Below are 19,829 nucleotides of genomic sequence, written 5' to 3'. Positions count from 1 at the left end.
TAAATTGCTAAAGAAAGACCAACAAGTTGAAATAAAAAGGCTTTATATTAATAACATGAAAAATACAAAAACACGTAACTCAATAATATAAGCAAAACAGCAATATTCAAAATATCATAGGATAGTAAAGTTGGTATATACATAATTATATCTCTAATATGAGAGTCAAAAGAATAAAAACTATTAACACTGCATCTAAGTTGTCAAGGAAAACACATTACAAGGTGATGTGAATTTTGACGTGAAAAGCATAAAATGTTTAGGGAGGAAGTAAAAATGTAAAGTTGGTATATGCCAGAAAGTTAAGTTGTTTTCAGCTTGTAACAGTCTGTAATAAGATACTCTTTCCTTTTAAGATTGGAAAATATAGTTTATTTCAAAAGTAAATTAGAGACAGAGAGAAAGAGAGAGACAGAGGAGAGTCACTTCCCAAGAAGGGGAGAGGACCAAAGACAGGAAAACATGGCAGCCATAGCTCAAAGAGCACATGGTCTGGCCAGCATTTAACAAGAAAATGACATAAGATATTCTAAGTAAGCATACTACTACAAAAAAACCATCAAAACACAAAGGAAAGGGTAAGAGAGAAAGAAACAAACAAGGCAATTAGAAAACAACCAGAAAACAATTAGCAAAATGTCAGTAATAAATTCTGACCTATCAATAAGCATCTTAAATGTAAATGTAGTACATTTTTTAGTAAATGTACATAAAATGAGAGAATGGATTTAAAAAAAATCAAGACCCAATTATATGCTGCCAACAAGGGACTCTCCTTATTTTTAAAAACACACATAGAGTAAAAGTGAAAGGATGGAAAATTAATTTCATGCAAATTAAATTTTTTTAAAAAGAGGAGGAGAAGTCGTACTTACATTAGACAAAATAGAATTTAAGTCGAAACTTAAAAAGACATACACACAAAGAATATTATGTAATGCTAAAAGGGTTAATTCATCAAAGGATATAAAATTATAAATGTGTATAAAACCAACCTTGGAGCATATAAAAGCTTAAAGAAAATAAGAAATCTCAAAGCAAAGATAAATTGCAGTACAATATTAGTAAAAGATGTCAATATTTCAAATGTTCAACAAAGGAAATATTCAAACAGAAACATAGTGAGAAAACATGGAACTTAAACAACACTTTAGACCAATGGACTGAACAGATATAAACACTTCATCCAACAGTAGTAGAATACACATCTTTCTCAAGCACACGTTAAAAATTACCTAGAATAAGTCACATAATAGAGCATGAAATATCTCGAAAACTTAAGAACATTGAAATTGTATCAAATGTGTTTTCCCACCATCATGTCACGAAATCAGAAATTAATAATGAGATTTTTAAAATAATGCAAGTACATGGAAATTAAACACACTCTTGAATAACAAATGTGTTAATGAATAAATTAAATCAGAAATTTTGGAACATGTGGAGGCGAAAATGAATAAAAGTACAACACTCCAAAACTAAGGTGATGCAGCAAAAGCAATTCTAAAGAAAAAACTATACTGATAAATGCCTATAGCCAGAAGAAAGACGTCAAACAATGAATACAGCTTCTTTTTTTTTTTTTCCCTCCAGTTCTGCAGGATCAGGATTCCCAAGCTGCACTTACCGGAGTTGCACTGCCAGCCTGAGATCCACGTGGTGACTGAGGACAGAATGGCATCTAGCGAGGGGAACGTGGTGGCACCCGAGAACTGCAGGAGGGCAATGGCTGTGGAGTCCCAAGGAGTGGCACCCCTCTCTGAACTCAGCGGGTTGGTGCCCAAGCCATCAAGGAGTGTTCACAGTTCTCTCCGCTCCAGAGATCAGTTCCACAGGTTCCAGGTTCTTGTCTCACACCTGAGAAGAATTAGTAGCATGAACCCTAGAGAGTGAGCAAGTCGGAGTTTATTAGAAGACGGGAAAGCTCTGCTCAGCAAGAGGGGACCTGAAAATTGGTTGCCAGGCGTGCGGCCCATGTCAGGGGTTTGTATAGTCCTGAGGGTGTGCTGACTGGCTAGCAGGGCAGGCTTGAAAAATGCACCAATCAGTAAAAAGCATGTGAAAGGGAAAATCTGTGGACCAGAGAATAGACGTTGTCACTCTGGTTTGTGGGGCTTGCAGCAGAAATATTTACGGGGGACCTGCCCTATTTTAAGTCCTTGCCAGAGAAAATTAGGCATGAGAAAAAAAATAAAAGCCAGTCCAAAAGAAAAGAGTGAGTAAAATTACCACTGTTTATAATCTTATATTTAAAAACCCCTAAAGAGCCCACCAAAGAAAAAAATTAAAACTTATGAATAAATACAGTAAAGTTTTAGGATGCAAAATCAACACCCCCAAATCAGTAGCATTTCTATATGCCCTCAACAAATTATTTGTAAAAGAAATCAAGGGAAAATACCACTTATAATAGCTACAAAAATTAACATACTTAGGAATACATTTAAGGAAGGAGGTGAAAGACCTGTAAGCCAAAAATTAGAAAGCATTGATGAAAAAGACACAATTAAATGAAAAGGTAGTCCATATTCAAGGACTGGACAAATTGATATTGTTAAAATTTCCATACTATCCAGAGTAACCCACAGATTCCATATAAGTCCTATCATAATTCCAATGTCATTTTTTAGAGATATTTTTTAAAATCCTAAAACTCATATTGAAACAAACAAAAAAACTCAAGTAGACAAAACAATCATGGACTCAAAAACCAACTCTGGAGCCATAACATTATCTAATTTTAAACTAGAGTAGAAAGCAGTATTACCAACACTATGTTGTTTTAATTAATGCTATTATAATTTAATCATATATAATATATCATAAACATATTTATGTTATATATCATAAACATATATATATATTTGTCTCCGAGAGGACCCCCCCAAAACTGAATTATTATTATTTTATTTATTGTTTTGGAGTGTAAGCTCCTTGTAGTACAGGCTTCCCCCAATAGGTAAGTGTTTTAGGAATTCATCAGCATGAGTGTACCGGCTGGCATTGTTTTGAGAAGTTGTGTTCACAGTCAGTGAATTTTTTTTTGAAGATTCTTTCAACGCATTTGCCCATTTTATAATGAGTGGTTTCTGTTTTCCTTGTAAAAGTTAACAGGTTTATTTATTTACTTATTTGAAAGTTGTAGGGTAGAAGTGAGGAGGGAATGCAAACGTAGTTTACATGCAGATGACGTTTGGTATCACCCATCAGACCTCACTTCACCAGGATTAGGATCAGGCACCCTTCCTGATGTTAGGTGCCCCTCCTCTTCCCTTCTCTGGCTAGATGATCAGGGTCCACTTATGAGTGAAAGCATGTGATCCTCTGTTCTTTGTTTCTGTGATAGGTCACTGAGTATCCTAGACCCTAAATCCATCCAAGTTGCTGTGAAGAGCATAATTTTGTCCTTTTTTTATGACTGCATAATATTCCATCATGTATATGTACTCTGTTTTCTTTATCCGGTCCACTTTCAGTAGGCAGCATGGTAGCTCCATGCTTTTGCTATTGTTGAATAGTGCTGCAATAAACATGTGTGTACAGGTATCTTTTTGTAGAATTTTTTTAATTTCTCCAGGTGTATTTCCATAAGGGGGATTGCTGGGTCCTATGAATGGTCAATTTCTAGTTCTTTTAGGAATCAGCCTACTGTTTTCCATAGAAGTTTTACTAGTTTATACTCTCACCAATAAGCATTGTCATTTCTCCATATCCTCACCAGCATCTGTTGTTTTTTGTTTTATTCATGCTGGCTATCCTGACTAGAGTTAGGTGGTATCTCAACGTGGCTTCAATTTGTATTTATTCGATGATTGGTGAGGTTGAGCATTTTTCCATGTATCTGTTGGTTCCATGTATATCTTTTTTGAGACTTGTCTATTCATGTCTTTTGTCCACTTTTTAATAGGGCTGGTGTTTTTGGTTTTTTTTTTTTTTCTTTCAGTACATTTGAGTTCCTTGTATATCCTGGATGTTGGCAAATATTTTTTTTCCCATTCTGTCAGCTGTCTCCCTGCTCTCTTGATGATGTCTTTTGCTTTGCAGAAATTTTCAGTGTAACGAGGCCCCGCTTGTCTACCATATCTCTTGTGGCATGGGCTTTTTGGGGGACTAGGGGTTATTCACAAGCATACCTTCTCACACGGCACTGAGTGTTCAGCAGTTTTGGGCCAAAAATGGTGTGCCTCCCTGTGCCACCCTCCCTCTTGACCAGATCATGCCCTGAGCAACTTTTGTTTTTGTTTCTCTGTTTGAAAAAAAACCTCAAAGGAAAACATTGTGTTGATGTGAAAAGGGGAAACAAAAGAACAGCAAGAAGCACTAAGTGGCATTAAAACAGACAAGTTCAAAAATGGCTTTGAGTAGTGGAAAAAGCTCAATAGATACATTGCATCAAAGTGCTTTGAGGGTGAATGAAATTTACACATGCAAAAATAAAAATACATTTTTAAATAAATAAAATCCATTTATTGGGTGCCCCTTCATTGTATACATATGTGTGTGTGTGTGTGTGTGTGTGTGTGTTTATAATATATATATTAACTAATGAAACGGAATAGAGAACTCTGAAATGAACATGAATTTAAAAATCAATTCATTTTCAACAAAACTGCCAAGAATATACAATAGGCAAATGATAGTTTATTTTAAAAATAATATTGGGAAAATGGGATATCCACATATGGAAGAACAGTATTGGACAGTTAGCTGACACCCTATCAACAATCAACTCAAAATGGGTTAAAGACTTTAAATCAAAGACTGTGAAACTACATGAAGAAAACATCAGTGAGGATAAACTGCATCACATTGGTTTAGGCAATTAATTTTTTGAATTCGACCCCGGAAGCAGAGTTAACTCTAGCAAATATACACAAGTAGAATGATACCAAATACAAAAGCATCTGCACAACAAACACAAACAACAGCACTGTGAAGAAACTACCTGCATTTTAGAAGAAAACATTTGCAAACCATACATCTGAAAACAACTTAATATCCAAAATATATGAGCAACTCAAACAACTCAGTATCAAGAAAACAAATAACACAATTAAAAATAGGCAAGGAAACTGGATATATATTTCTCAAAAGAAGACAAACAATGACCAACTGATACATAAAAATTACACAACATCACTAATCATTAAGATAATGCAAGTTAAAATCACTATGAGATGGCTCACTTTTGGAAGAATGGCTTCATCGAAAAGATGAAAGACAAGTGTTGGTGAGTCTATGGGGAATGTAAACCGGTGTTGGGGATGTAAATTAGAATAGCCATTATAGAAAAAGAGTATGAAGGTTTCTCAGTAAACTAAGAGTTACTATATGATCCTGTAGTTCTATTTTGGCTGTTTACCCAATAGATTTGCTGAAGAAACGTCTGCATTCCCATGTTAACTGCAGCACTATTTACAATAGGCAAGTGATGAAAACTAACCTATCAATAAAGTACATTTTAAATGTAGTATATATACACAATGCAATGCCATTCACCTTTAAAAAAGAAAATTCCACTATTTGTGGTGATATAGACATCATTGAAGAATGATATGCTAAGTAAAATACACCAGTCAGCAATAATTCATACCACATTTTCTCACTTATATGTGTAATCTTAAACAATTGAACTTAGAGAAGCAGGGAGTATTCGAGTGATTACAGTAGACACAGTTTGTGAGGAATAAGATGTTCAAATGGTAGAATACCTCAATTAGACAGGAGAAATATATATTTTTTAAATTTACGAGGAAACCCAAACAAAGAACGAGAGTTATCTTTTGCAGGATAGGCTCCTTGTAGTTCACTCAGAATTTGTTTCTTCATATCAAATGGTCAACAAAAGTTTTATCTGGAAGTTTTCAGAAGATTGTGTCACTATCTGCAGAAGAAACACATTGAGTTGTAGCAAACAGGGGACTGATTCTTCCTCCATGACAATGTACCTGACAACACCACGCTGGGTTTGAAGCAGTTTTTGACCAAATTTGGCATGACCCCTGTGCCCTACAGGGGTCTCTGCCCATTCACAGGATCTCTCCCCAAGAGACATTTTTTGTTTCCCAGGATTAAAAAAAAAAAAAAGTCTTCAAATGGAAACATTCTACCGATGTGGAAGAGGTGAAAGAAAAAACAGCAGAAACACTAAATGACATCAAAATGGACGAGTTTAAAAACTGTTTTAAGCAGTGTAAAAAGGGTCTTGATAGGTAAAATGCATCAAAGGGAGTGTACTTTGAAGGTGACAAGTTTAAGCATGGAGGAATACACAATTTTTTATTCAATAAATTCTGATGGGTTTTTTTTGGCGGGGAGTGGATCCACCTTATATTTTTCTAACTTTGTAGGCTCTAAAAAAATTACTGCATGTTCAGTCAAATTTGAGCTGTTACTTATTTTTTGTTTGTTTGTTTGTTTTTGAGTCAGAGCTCGCTGTTGCTCAGGCCTGAGTGCAGTGATATCATCATGGCTCACTGCAGCCTCGACCTGCTGGGCTCAGGCAATCCTTCCACTTCAGTCTCCCGAGGGGCTGGGACTACAGGCACATGCCAACACACCCAGTTTCTTGACTTTTGTAGAGACAAGGTCACACTGTATTCCCCAGGCTGGTCTTGAACTCCTGGGCTCAAGCAATCATCCTGACCCGGCCTGTCAAAGTGCTGGAATTTCAGGCTTCAGCCACCGCACCTGGTCTTGAGATGTTCTTCAATACTTCTCATTATTATATTTTAGCATGAATGACCATTCATACATGTATCTGTTTGCAAATATAGCACTCATGGATCATGTAGATATCTTACCCTTGCTCCAAATGCTAATGCTTTCAAGTGAAAATAAAATGTATTAGGCAAAATGAAGAAGCTGACACCACCCCCTATGCCATGTTGTTATTTTCATATTATCATATCAAACTCTGAACTCTCACATACAACCTGATTTCTTCTCATTATTTTTTGCCAACCTCCTGCATACGTCCTGCACACTTTTGCCTTTTCTCAGCTCATTACTTTATTTGACAAATATCTATAGAGCGTCTACTATGAATCAGGCAAATCTCCTGTGTATTACAAAAATAGACCAAAAAAAAAAAAAATCCTGGCTGAAGAGAAAATACACACAAACTAAGAATGCATTGATGTGAGCATAACAGAATATACTGAAGTAACTAAGAATCACTTTGCATGGAATGCTATGACATCCTTGTACTTAGGACATGAGAAGCGTCATTAAGATCTAGAACAGTCATCCATGAGCAATCTCCGAGAAAGAAAGAGTTATAATCTAATTAACATTCATTTGCAAACAATGAAAGTAATATTTAAGACAGCAGAGAACAAAGGTTGCAATAACCTAATATTAAAAATAATTTATGACCTACTTGATATTATTTATGAATTTCAAGATGCCTACTTTCAAAACATGGATAGAACAAACTCAGTTGTTAGAAAACTTGTAAATATTTTTCTTTCTACCAGTCATTCATTTGAGTAAGATTGCTCTATGGTGGCATTTTTAAAATTTTGATCTATTTTTTTTAGCAACTTTATTTTAGAATAATACTGCTATACACACATGACTAGTCCTTCCTCTACCACCAATGCTCAACCCATAAAATATGTAAAATTCATAGACATGCTACCTCCAGATAAGACTAAATCACAGATGAGATCATCCACAGAAATATAGAAGAACAACTGCAGAAATCTAGGGAATATATACCAGTATTGGAAACTATACAATCTTTGGTAATTTGTTTTGAGTCAAGCTTGAGAAAGCCATGGTATGATAGACACCATGATGTTAATGAAAGGTTTTTGTCTCCACACCTGGTAAGTGATCCGATGACCTTAGGGAGCCAGGGGTAAATAAGAAAGTCAGTAAATGAAAATCTGTGCATATTAGAAAGCATAGAAACTCACAAAGACAGCATCAGTTGCTAATATGTAATTAGTGCGACTGAGAGAGTGAAACCTAAGCAGTTGATAATAAACCAAGGCTCTTGTTGAGTCTGGAATAGAAAATTAAGTGTATACACTTGACAGTGGTTATCCAGTACTGGATAAGCAGGAAGGACTCAAGAGTTTATACTTATTAAAAAGGTAAACATTATTTTGAAACTGATCCATATTTACATAAGACGTGCCTAGTATTCGGCCAGCTTTGATAATTCCACTGCTGCAATGTTAAATGTCAATTTTCTTATCTGTAAAATTGCTCCAATTATTTAGTCTATCTCATAGGATATGTGACTAAGATGAGATCGCACATGTAAAGGGTTTAGCGCAATTTATGACTGCGGGGGGCTGGCCCCTGCAAGTTTTGGGGAGTCCCTTGGAAGATGTGGTGGCGTCAACGAATCTGTAGGGATAGATATTAAAAGAAAGAAAGAGAAGGCGAAAGAAAGGAAGTGGACAACTGTTCAATGAAATGAGCAGAAGCCGTTTATTGAAAGTTACAGCTGGTATTTATCCCCAAATTTTACACAGGCCGTCTCACAAGTCTTTCACATGAACACAAAGCCAGGTGCAGGAGGGCCATCCCTCACCCACCAGATGCTTAGGTGTGAGGAGGAACAAACCCCAAGATTGTCTCATTGTTCCCTTTGCTAGTTAATGTTCTTCAAAAGCAGTGTAACAATCCTTACTAGCCTAATGATGCTCTGATAATCAATAACTTCTAGAGCTCACACAAAACCCATGATGACTGTCTTAAACTTTACTACTTACACAATGCTGCGGAAGCTCTTAATTATAGCTTAAGCCAATTTCCTACAGGATGTGGCCCAGTCCAAGGTCCACGGTGGGCCACCTTTTGGAACAATAGACTACAATCTCTTAACAAAATGGCTATTCCAAAGTCTTATATGTCTATCCTAATTTCTATGAAAGTTGTCCAATTCTTAATTCTAATATATAAAGTTGATTAGCAGCAGCAAAGCTTCTAAAACCTAAATGTAAATTGTAAATGTACTAAGGCAAAAACTTCGATAGTAGAAAGTGGAGATGATGAAAATTCTTAAAGTTAACTATATTCTTATTAAACCTAAAAATATTATGATTGATTATGTCTGAACTAACATGATTCGTAGCATGATCTATTCTACAATACCTTCTATGAATAAAATAAATTCAATTTCTATAATAGGTAGAAAAAAGACCTTACCCTAACTGTAGCTAAAGCCGGCCTAAAAGAATGCAGCCCAGTCCAAAGTACGTGCTGGGTTCTCAGGAATGTGGCCCAGCCCAAACTCTGTGCTGGGCCACTCTAGTTAATCATCTACATCATTGAAAAGCTGCAAACAGCTCTCCCTAAGTATATACTAATTCTACAAATATTCTTTTAAATCTTATAAAGAAGCTTGTACCGTATAAAAGGCTCCCAAGTGTGACCTGAATTTGAATTATATCTAATACCTAGGCCGAAACCACAGTTTATGGGAAACAGGAACAATGGGTTTCTAGAGTCAGCTATGCCTGTCACAGTCACAGAGCCTTCAGCTTAGGCCAGCAGAGTTCCTTTAGGTTGTTTTTGTGCTGCATGGTAAAAGGGGGAGGAAAATGGGGTCTACGGTTCCCGAACACATCCTAGCAGTCTCGGGGTCCACGGCCCTCCCTCATCCCTAACGCTCAGTGGGCCTCCATGGCCGGCTCCCAACATATGACAAATAACAAACATTGAGAAAATGGTAAGTATGTCATCATCAGATGCTGAAATAATTAACTATTGACATATTATTATTGGTACTGTACATTATATGAACCCCAAATATACAGTATATCATTTGCTATAGAGAACAAACATCAGGGTACATATTTCTGTTTTACAAATATGGAAATGTATACTAATGTAAACCTGGATGAATCCAAGCTTCTGAACCTTGACTATATATTATCTCAGATACACTGGATAATTCTCTGAATTAAAGAGAGGAGCAGCTCAGAAATTAGATTGTCATCTGGTTTCCACTGTACGAATATAAAAGGATTACTTTTCCAGCCTCTTGTGTTCAATGCGAGTAACTGAATCCTTAGAAAGAATTCAAGCATCATATGCATGATTTAAAGTTAGGACCTCTACCTGTCCTGATGATAAATAAGTGTGTGATTTTGTGGTCCACGGTTTTTTGTTTTTCGTTTTTTCTCATGGGTATAAAGCTCTGGAAGATATTAATCAGGAAGATGATCCAGATGTGATAAGCAATTTTTCAGAGTATGGTGATTTCTGAAGTTGGACCAGGCAGAAAAACAAACAAAACAAAACAAAACAAAAAACCTAAAATGAGTTATAGGCTTGTATGTGCCAGGCCCTGAGCTGTGTCCAGTGTTATCTCACACAAACTCTCAGTAATTCTAAGAAGTAGTTTTCCTGAATTCCATTTCAGCAAGAAGTGTTATCAAGGAGGTGAGTAAACTGCCCAAAGACACAGGGCTTGTGACAAAGAATATAAAGTTCCATTATCAAATTCAAGCAGTAATCACTCATATGCTTACATTAATGATACATCCTTCACACTAAATCTTAGGGTCGGTGTGCTGTGCTTTCTTAAATTTGAATTTCATTTTAAATGATGGTGAATTTTTGCCATAACAAGCCCTATCACACGAGAAATTCATAATTCTCACTGAAATGTAAGACTTAAAAAGTGGAATATTTTCCACTTTGCTGTGATATAATCTTATGTTATATGCAGCAGATTTTTTATGGATATTCTTATTTTAGTGTCGTTGGCAGAGAAGTGGTAAATATGTGTTGACAAAGCAAAAACAAATTTACATCATTACAACTGTGTCAACAACTGTGCCCAAACATTTAGGACAATGTCAAAAATAATTTGTTAATGTAGAAATTAAAATTACATATGCATGTAGGTGTATGTCATTATAGCTTTCAGTAATAACAAAAGAGCCAAAGCCAATTGCAAGATAGACTTCCAAAACTAAAAGGTAAATTATTTCAATGCAAAACTTACCAATACTTTACATATTTAAGTCACAATTACTGATGACTAGAACATTGCATTTTATTGTGATTTACATTTTCCAAAGTTCTTGGTCCCTGTAATATTTAGATAGCATTTCACATTTAAATTAAGAGTGGAAAGCAGAAAAAAAAAATATTTATTGTCTCAACCCCAAAGGTAGGCAGAATACTTATGTTGCTTTTCATCGCTTAATTTTTGCTTATGCCATAGTATAAATATTATTACAATTTTTTATTATTCAACTAGTCAATAGAAACTTCCCTAGGAAAAACATTGACTAAAGTGAAGTCAGAACAAAATGTTTAGATACTCAAATCATTATGAACTACCTTTATTATCTATCATAGTTAAGTAGCAGTGCAAAAGCCTTTGGGGTGTATAATCACGATCATGATTTTAGAAGAGTCACTTTATCTGTACTGTCTACAATATAAAAACCACTTGATGTATTATTTCACTCAGAGGATAAATTAGCACGTAGAGTAGGGTTACTCTGGTAGGTGGATCATATACAGCCCAGTTCTTCCTCTTCATTCGGTTTTCACTTAAACTTACGATGACCCATTATCTCTAGAGGTCAGAGAGTTTCCTACAAATCTAGAAACAAAAATGACATTCATATTATTAGCAGTTTGTTAATTAGCTCTCTTTTAAAAATTCATCTGCAGGATATATTTTGCTTCATTTAAACGTAATAGTAAATTATGTTATTCTCAGGCACTTTTGAAATAGCGATATATTAATGGGACATTTGTTTTTCTTTCTCCAGTAAGTTCTTAAACAGACTTTTGATGATACAGATATCTTTATTTATATCAATCCAAGTTTCCTCTTGACATATTATCAATTGAGAGGTTTTCAGACTTTGGAAATGTGATCCAGTTTATAGGATAATGCATACTATCTCAGCATGAGCTTAGATAACAGTTCCTAACTAAGTATATTAATTTTCTTCAGCAAAAACTTACCAAAATGGCAAAAAAATAGGATTAAAATAGTGTTATCTCATTTCAGATTAAGTTTCCCAAATGTGTTCAGGTTAGTCTAATTTGGCATTGAAAGGGTATTTTTTAAACTTCCACTTTTAAAATGCTTTAGGACTTTGGTATTGCGAGTACTGAATTTTTCAATCTGTATAAATATTTCATATCTGGTCCAAAGTGAAACTTATTTGCTTTTTAAATGCAAAATAACAGCAGCCAAACAATAATTAAAATAGCAGTCATCATCTCATCCCAAGTAATTCCAATAAGCCATCTCCAGTAATTCCAATGAGTTATTATTCACAATACAAGAAAAATGCTAACCAACTACCAAAAGAAAAATATTTTGTTTTCCAAGAATTGCCCTTGGGCCTACATTTCATCTAGACTGCTTTTCATTGAGTGCAGGCATCTATCATTATATGATTGAGGTTTGTGTTGTTGTTTAGAGCACAGAGGATTTTCCTGTTCACAGTTTTGTCTGTCTTTTGCTCTATGTGGTAAATAATAGGAATATGACTCTGGGTCCCAGCAATACTGCCACTTTATCCAAGGTCTTTTGGTAGGGATGTGTGATAACCAGACTTAGAAGCGCCACAGACCTGAGTAAGTCTTCTTTTGAACCTCATGCTTTTGTCAAATAGCCTTACAATTTAAGTAAGCAAGGTAGCATAAACTAAAACTAAAAAGTAAGAAAGAGGAGGCTGTGGAACCACAATTATCTGAGTTTGAATTCAGATCTATCTCTTTGAAATTACATCACCTTAGACAAAATATTCATGTTCATTTAACCTTAGACTGTTACTTCCTTTTACTCTTTGAACCTTTTCATCACAACCTGTTTTAAAATCCTTTTCATATGCTTCTATTATCTGTGTTTCTTACCCTTTTAATTTTCTCATTTCCTTCAACTTTTGAATTTTCATTTTCTTCAACTTTTGAATTTCTTTCTTATCTGTGGATTTCCTGATACGCTTTGCATTTTATCTGTGAGATCAGTTGTAATGGAAGTCGTTCTCTGATCAGAAAATCAGTCCCTTCATAGCCAACACTGCATATCAGTAGATGGAAAAAAATATGATACTGTCAACGTTTTACTGGACAAAAATTGAAGTTGTTTTACACTGTGCCTTCCAAACTTATTTCAAAGAATTTTTAAAATTTTGCCAAGTTAGGTTACAAAGCCCACCCACCCCTCAATTGGTGACCGTTCATAAATCACCCTACCAAAGTTCCCTGAAGTTCTTTCTTTGCTAACCCCTAGACAATTTTAGAAGGGCATTCTAGGTCGCTCCTATACATAAAAGGAAACACATTACTCTAATAAGCTGAAAATGCAGAAGGGCAGTTTCTTACTGGTTTGTCATTATGTTTCTCCTTTCCTTGGGTGTTTTTTGTTGCTGTTGTTTTTTTTTTTCGTTTGTTTGGTTGTGTTTTTTTTTAGTAAACAGTAATATATATATATTAAAGTTTGAGTCTGTGATTCTATTTTCTATACCACTTTCATGTAAGTCAACCACATGTCATGAGAAGTGAAGGCTTTAGTATACAGAATACATATATTTTACACTTATTTTGTTAGACCCTATGAGTTTCATAAGTTATGGATCTCCTTCTTTTATTTTCTGTTTGTTTCTGTTTTTGTTTTGACAGAATTTCTGTCCTGGCAAGTGGTAAACAGAATCCAAAACCAATTGACAAAGTAGTCTTAAAGTTTCTTTTTTTTTTCCTTTAACTCTTCACTTTGAAACAACATCAAACTTACACAAAAAAGTTTTAACAATAGCACTCAAAAAACGCTTTTTTCTCAAACATGTGTCTAGAAAGTCATCAACATGATGTTGCATCATTTTTAATTATGTGTGAATTTCTTACATACAATAACATTTAACTTCATAGTCATAATATAATGATCAAAGTCAGAACACTAATATTAATACAGTGCTGCCAAAATTAGTGAATGAAGCTTCACCAATTTTCCCAATAAATTTCCTATAACTAATGGATCCAGGCCAAAATCACTCTGCATTCATTTCACATTTTATTTATTTATGTATTTATTTATTTATCTATTTATTTTTGAGTTGGACTCTCACTCTGCTGCCCAGACAGGAGTGCAGTGGCACGTTCCTGGACACCGCAGCCTCCACCTGCTAGACACAGGCTATGCTTCTGCCTCATCCTTCCAAGTAGCCTGAACTACAGGTGCACGCTGCCATACCCAGCTAATTTTTGATTTATCATAGAGACAAGGTCTTGCCAAGTTGCCTAGGTGGGTCTAGAACTCGCAGGCTCAGGCAATCCACTCACCTCGGCCTCCTAAAGTGTTGGGATTACAGGTTGAGCCACTGAGCCCGGCCCATTTTTTTATTTTTAAAAATTATTGACAAAATAAAGTCTTCCTTACAGAACTGCAAAATATCCCAGTCAACAGAAAAATAATACAAAATACAAGATCAGTAATGTCCTAAATGAGTAATTAGTATTCTCTTTTGTTTATTTCCCACTTTCCAATAATTTTTCTGATAGTCTCTCACCACCATTTTGATGATAATATCCAAAGACTATTAATTATAATAAACCTATTACCTTTATATTTAGTCATATGATTATGTATATGAATCCAAAAATGTCAGTTACATAGGCTTCTTTGAACATGCCATGTTGAGCAAACCAACACCAGAAAACTAAATTTATCTGAAAATGTTCAGGAAGAATCTTAGACTCAATCTCTGTATTATTTCCTTTGTATACTGAGGTTAGAGAACCAAGAAGAAAACATTCTCTCTACCTGTTGTTACTCACAGGATCACTAATTTAAATGATCTGCACGCTTTTTGAGGTTCTCAAAACTTACCAAAGTTTATGAACTTTCTTAACACCTGAACAACTGAGGAGTTGAATGTTAGATATCAATAGAAGAATAAATATATTGCCAACAACTTTTCAAGCAAATAACAAAAAATCACATTTATCTAAATAATTTATTCCATTTTGTATAATTACTTTCTGCTTCTCCAGATATTGGGTCAGTAGTCTTTTCTTTTCTTAACTAAAACTTTTAAAATACCAACAAAAACCAATGGCATGAGTCAAAAGTTGTATAAACAAAGCTTGTACTGAAGTGTTGATTCCTCAAAGTACGAGTATTTCAAAGAGCCTAATGCAATTCTCTCTGCAGAACTCAGAATATCTTTTTTGGTTGAACCCACAGCTTCTAAACTATAGCAGGGAATACAAGGGAAATATTAAGAGAATCTATAGGGAAGCAGAAATATGTTGGGTAAATCAAATGACTGTGGTTAATGTGTTTCAGTAACTGATTTCATCAACGTGGAGGAGTGTAAAATTATTTTCCAATTTCAATAGAGAACTATTTCATAAAGGTATGAGTTATGTTTCCTGCAAGGTAAGAACATTGTACCTACAGTGACGGAGTGAAAGTATCCAGTGCCCTCCCATTAGAAATACAATTTCTGAAGTGTTCATATTAGTACCATTTCACCTGTACAAACTTAGCCTAGGAAAACTTGAGTGCATCCTTTGATTTCACAGTTCTTCCCACAAAGCTCTTCCATCAGTGATGAGATAACATGTCTCACATACATGTGGGACATTCTCAGTGTTTCTTTGTATACAGTAAAAGAACAAATTTTTGTGATTTCAAGAGTTTCTGGGAAATTTCAAAGATAGTTTTTAGTGGAGATTTAAAAACAATTTAAACTAAATACAGTATAAAATATTTAAAAGGCAAAATTAAAAATTTTCAGAAGAAATGTGAGATCACTTAACTCGGAGTCTTGATTGGTGAGGAAGCTGTGATTATAATCAAAGTGATAATTTTAAATACAACTAAGCATTTTAAATAAAAACAGCAGCATAAATGTCATAAAAAATAACCTGTATATGCAAGTGACATTTGTTCTCTTTGCTATTTATTTATTTGTTTATCTAATTAAGGAAATAGTCAATCAACATAAGCAGTAAAAATTATCTTCTAGAGAGATACAGACTCTCTGCTCTCTGGACAGATAACAGAGAAGGCACAGTGCTACCATTCATTACCCCCCAATCGAAAGCTCTAAGATTAATGCATTTAAAAAAATAATAATAAGCCAGCTACTATTTTAACCTAATATACTATTTGAAAGCAAATTGTCACAAGGTCAGCTTTGTTCTTAAAATTTTTATAAATAAGCTCCTTAAAAATGAGAGAGCTTTGCCAGAAAATTAGCACAACTCATTCATAGTATCATTATAGACTCGGGTATAATACAACAGTGTTTTTAAAAAACCACTCTCCTCAGTGTTCTACATTTTGCTATACTTTCACAGAGTTTGTATTTCATGATGCTTCCATTGTCTGGAACAAAATGACACTTTAGAGAACAATGACTTATTTTTTCCTGTAAAATAAAACTCACCTTGACAATATTTCTAAGTCAATGTTGTTCCCAGATAGACTCAAAACCAACTTGTGAGAAAGATGTCAACTTTATCCCACAGAGAAAATAGGCATATAAATAATTGGGCACTGCCTACTATACACAAATATATTGGCAAACTATCAAAATTCATGAATACACACAGAACAATTTTCTTCACACGTGTCATCCTTCATACATTTTTAGGTGAATAAAGTCGACATGTCCCTTTTTATGACTCATAATATAGTAATATAGTATAGTAATTTATAGTAATTTAATTTATAGTATAGTAATCTGAAATAAAATATTATAAATATTATATGTACATTTTTCTGTTAGCAATGTTCAGCCTTCTGAATTACTTAGATAGTATGCAATTATCTAAAGAGTAATGAATTACCTTTATTTAATACTCATTCAAAGTTTCAACTTACCCACAAATTTTGGAAATAATGTTCATGTGGACACACTAAAAATATGATTGCTAATATAAAAGTATTCATAAAATTATCATCCAATCTGGTGGACAAAATTTATACTTTTGTAATTTTAAAGATTATACTGAAAAAAGCTTAGTAATTTGATGAAAAAGTTGGTATAAAAAAATCAGAAATTCGCCAGGCACCATGGCTGAAGCCTGTATTCCCAACATTTTGGAAGGATTGCCTGACTTCAGTGGTTCAAAACCAACCTAGGCACCTTGGTTAGACCATGCCTCTACAATAAATAGTAATAATAATAAAATAAGCCCAGCGTGATGATACACGCCTGTAATTCCAGCTACTTAGAAGGCTAAAGCGGAAGGATCGCCTGAGTCCAGTAGCAGTGGCCGTGAGCATGAGTAAGACTCCAACTCAAAAAAAAAAAAACTGTTTGAAATTTAAAATTAAATAGTCTATTTTTGAGCAAACGATGTAAAATGTTATCGAAAAAATAAAAGACACCTATAATACTCTATGTTGATAAATCAGACAAAAGACATATAACCACATATCTATTTATAAGTAATTAAGGAAATTGTTTAAAATACAGAAAAAATTAACTTAACTTAATTCATTAATTCCTTTTATAGGTAGAAAAAATACCTTGCACTAAGGTAAAGGGTTTCTTAGGTGTAGAAAAAGAGACAGACAGAAGCAGTTTCAGTTCTACAATTTCAGTCACATGACAAAAGTTAAAAAAAAAACAAACAATAATAAAACAATCAACTTCAAAAACTCACAAAAACTCATGAATGCTTTTATTAAAGAATTATTCTCCTAATTTGGCATAAAATATTTTCTTAATTGATTTCAATTTACAAATAAACAAACAAAAAAGACTGAAATGTAGATTTTCTATCACTCTTTACTCAGTAGGGTAGAGTTCTCCATCATTCCCTGGCAGAATCTCCAAATTAATCAGACTAAATACCAAATTGGGCAGCTAAAACTGCAAATATAAAATGAAAATGCAGCAGATGTTTTATTTAGATAATTTATTAATGAGGGAACTTGTAAAATGCTAAAGCCACTCCAAAGTGCATTTTGAGATCTAGACATTTATAGGTAGTTTAATAAATGCACACTAGGATATGAATGCTGGGTTGTTAAAAAACAGATTCATGTTCAACAGGGAAAAAAGTCACCTTCTGAATTTTATTTTTAATAGCTGAAATTGTGTGCAATTCTTTTCCAATTAAAACTAGACAAGTTAGCCTTTGACCTTGTAGACTTGTAAAATAGCTAACTCAATGGCAAATCTATCAAAGTTTCAATATAGTATTGCACTACCAGAGCATACAATAATTTCTTTGGCTTATTACCAAGTTTAAAATCATTTTTCAGAAAATTTTAAAGTTAATTATGGGCTATTGAAAGTGTCCAAATGGTGTCTATTATTTTTCTATTGCATTTTCTTCATTTTATATTTACTTTTAGAATAAATATATGTTAATATTTACATGTGTATATCTATTCATATACATATGCTTATCTTTTCTTTGTCTTTTTTCTTTTTTTCTTGTAATCAGTGCTACAATGTTATACATAACTGTCATTTTCAGTTTGTTTATTGTGTATAAAATAACAATAGGGTACTAGCCTCTCTGATTTATAGAAAACTAAAGAGACAAAGGGAAACGTTTTGACTCCGGCTAACCTAACAAATCAGTGTAAAGACAAAAGTTCAGGTTTGTATTTAATAGATCTGAGTCTTGTTTTAATATCTGCTAGTGTCTTCAGTAGCTCTATTCATTGAGTTTTTACGTTGTTAATCATACTAGAGGAAAAACTATAAATTGTTTAAGCTATTACAGCTTTAAATTTAATTCATATTAAGAATTCAAGACATGTTTTGAGATCAGGGCTTTGTATAATTCTCTCTCTTTAAATTCATTTTTATCCTATGGATTACGGTAAATATATTGAATGCTCTATACATTAAAAGATATAGGGGAAGATTATAAAAATACATCAGAATGTACCATTTTAAGAAGGATTAAAATAATTAGACAAAGCAAAATTATGCAGGTGCTGTTTTAAGTGTTTGTTTAGTGTTAAGTACTATTAATTATGCCCAAAGATTACTTTCTTTGTTATAGAAAAAGCACGAATCCAGATCATCATAATCATATGAAAATTGTCAAGTTAGTAAATACACATAGAAAAGTCAAAGAAAAACTGTCAGAGTATAGGACAAGATGGAGAACTGTTATTTGTTCTTTTGTTCCATCTAGCCCTGTATCATTTAGGAGAGGTGAAAAGAACAACAATGTTCTGAATTCAAAGATAACTGTCCAGCTTACAAAGCAAGTTCAACTTCGTTTCTCACTTATTTTTGCCTTTCTCTTCATTAGGTATTATCTCCCCTGAAGGAATTTGTATATCTGAATTCAAGAAGAAAATTTTGCTGGCCCTGATATAAAAATTTTGTTAGACCAAAGAGAAGCTCCATCAAATGGAGATAGAGCTGCCAGCCCCCAGCCTGTCAATGTCTTGTAGAGTTATATTGGTTAGATGCGGCTAGAACAAATTAGAAAATTGAGGCAAAACAAAAGCATAGAGCCTGTTTTCCCATTAGAATCTTTTTATTTGTAGTTTTCGACTATGCACATGTGTCTGCAGTTGTACTTGGGTACATATCCAAAGCAAATGTAGAATCTCCTGCAGCTTTGTGGTGGTCACACCAAAACAGAAAAACCCACCAGGTATGAGCCCTTTTCAAGCAGCAATTGTTCTATCTTAAACTACTTGCCATGTCTTGAAATTAGTCATGATATGGACTTGAGAAGCAGGCTGGAAATTATCTCAATGGCTAAACTGTGTTTTTCACTCACAGAATGCAGAGAAAAGAAATAATGGAGGAGAAGAAAGCTGCAGATATTATATTTAAGAAGGTTCAAGGCTTTCAGAATTTATAAATTAAACCCCTTCATACTCTTAAACAAAATAAAAG

This window comes from Carlito syrichta, unplaced genomic scaffold (assembly GCF_000164805.1).
Source record: "Carlito syrichta isolate Samal-C Ts95f unplaced genomic scaffold, Tarsius_syrichta-2.0.1 Scaffold309493, whole genome shotgun sequence".
NCBI classification, from domain to species: domain Eukaryota; kingdom Metazoa; phylum Chordata; class Mammalia; order Primates; family Tarsiidae; genus Carlito; species Carlito syrichta.
Note: the sequence above shows the minus strand (reverse complement) of the source record.